Below are 1975 nucleotides of genomic sequence, written 5' to 3' on the forward strand. Positions count from 1 at the left end.
TATAACTAGCAGCCCTGATATAACCTTATTTTAACATCCCAATAAAGGAATTATAACTCAAAAAAATTTTTTTCTTATGGTGTCTTTGAAAAGATCTGGTAAATGATTCCCAGTATCTGTGAGATATTTTCACTAACTGAAATATATATTGAAAAGAATTGGACTGAAAAAATAGTTGAAAATACCTCTTGCTATACCAATGAAAACTAAGAAAAGTTACCCCAAAAGGAATTAAGTGAAATAATTACCTTTTTTTCTCACTCCCTTAAATCCCAGCCATGGACTTTATCTGCCACATCGATCAAAAAGATTGTGAACTCTTGTGCTTGCTTCGGCAGCACAAATAGTAAAATTGGAATCATACAGAGAAGACTAGCATGGCGCCTGCGAAAGGATGATGGAAAGACAATGGACTCTTAACTATAAACTCTGAAACCAATTTGTCTACAGGACTTATAAGTTGTAATAATTAAATTCCTAGGGTAAACCAAAGAGACTTGATGAAGAATGAAGAAGCATCAAAAGTTACATTGCAAAGTGGGTATATTGTGATTTTCAAAAGTTAAAAATGTTTAAGTAAGACAAGGTGATTTAAAGCAGGCACATTTTATATGTTTCATATATGAAGTACTTTTTTTACGAGACAGGCAAAGGAGCTGGGATTGCATTTTCTCTGAAATTGGCAAATTGACATAAACTAGATATTTTCCAGATGTTGGGAAAGAAAAGCCATACATATCAGACTGCTTTATGTGAACATCTGAAAAAATTATTCCACCAGCACAATGAGGATAATAAATGGGTACATAGCAACCTAGATATCCTATATGGATGATACACAGTTTCTCAATGTTAAAACTCCTTGTTCTGTGATAAAAGAGAAAATAAGCATCACACATAAATAGTTTTGGGAAAGCAGAAAAAAAATGAAAATAAAAAGAAGAATTTTTTTCTGAGGAATTAGAAGAAAAAGAAGTCTATGAAGTAGGTTTATGTACCACAGAAAATTGAATATTCTTTATAATTTTGTGGCATTGTTCTCTGAAAAAAAAAAGGAAGGTGCAAATAGGAAAATTAAAATTAAAGGCACAGGTCAAAATCCAAAAGGGGAATATTTAAGGGAATTAAGTCTGTTTCTTACTAAATACATTTGAAGTAATCAAATAGTATTTATGCAATGGAACAAAGAGTCGAATAAAAATAATTGCAGGGGCGCCTGGGTGGCTCAGTGGGTTAAGCCGCTGCCTTCGGCTCAGGTCATGATCTCAGGGTCCTGGGATCGAGTCCCACATCGGGCTCTCTGCTCAGCAGGGAGCCTGCTTCCTCCTCTCTCTCTGCCTGCCTCTCTGCCTGCTTGTGATCTCTCTCTGTCAAATAAATAAATAAAATCTTAAAAAAAATAATAATAATAATTGCAAAGATTCCCCCCCCCAAAAAAACTAATAACAGAAATAAAAGCTACATTGGAAATACAAAGAACAGAATTTTGACAGTGGAAAGTAGAATTAGTATAACAGTGGTAAGCTGAAAATTATCTCCAAGAATGCAGGCAGAAATGACAATAACATAAAATAATGAGAGTAAGGGCAATAGGCCTTAGGTTGGAATTGGTGACAACATAAAAACAAAGAAATGTTGAGGAAAAATATATAAAATATTAAAATAGAAATAAGTGTCAGATATTTTCAGTGCTTAAAACATACATGGTATATGTAGAACAAAAATTCTTAACCCAGGAGAAAATCAGTAAAACTCTACACATTGTTAAGCACATTATATCATATTTTAGAAGAGAAATAAAAGAGACTGCTCTGGTAGGTTTTTGTACCTTATTCTTTTTCTTCACTTGGTTATCTCTGCTAAATGGGAGCATTGTTAATATTTTTATATAATAAACTTATTAATTTTTTATATTATTTCTGGTTATTCATAGATTATGTTGAAGTTTCTGTATAAATAACTACATTTTCTAGAA

At 32.4% G+C, this 1975-nt stretch overlaps 1 non-coding gene across 1 annotated transcript; it reads left to right on the forward strand.

The window, feature by feature from the left end:
* The first annotated feature begins 322 nt into the window (after window positions 1-322).
* Window positions 323-429, forward strand: LOC131822923 (U6 spliceosomal RNA). Its single transcript, XR_009350398.1, has one exon. It is a non-coding gene; the product is annotated as a U6 spliceosomal RNA (small nuclear RNA).
* Window positions 430-1975: the final 1546 nt, after the last annotated feature.

The sequence above is a fragment of the Mustela lutreola genome, chromosome 1, assembly GCF_030435805.1.
Source record: "Mustela lutreola isolate mMusLut2 chromosome 1, mMusLut2.pri, whole genome shotgun sequence".
NCBI lineage: Eukaryota > Metazoa > Chordata > Mammalia > Carnivora > Mustelidae > Mustela > Mustela lutreola.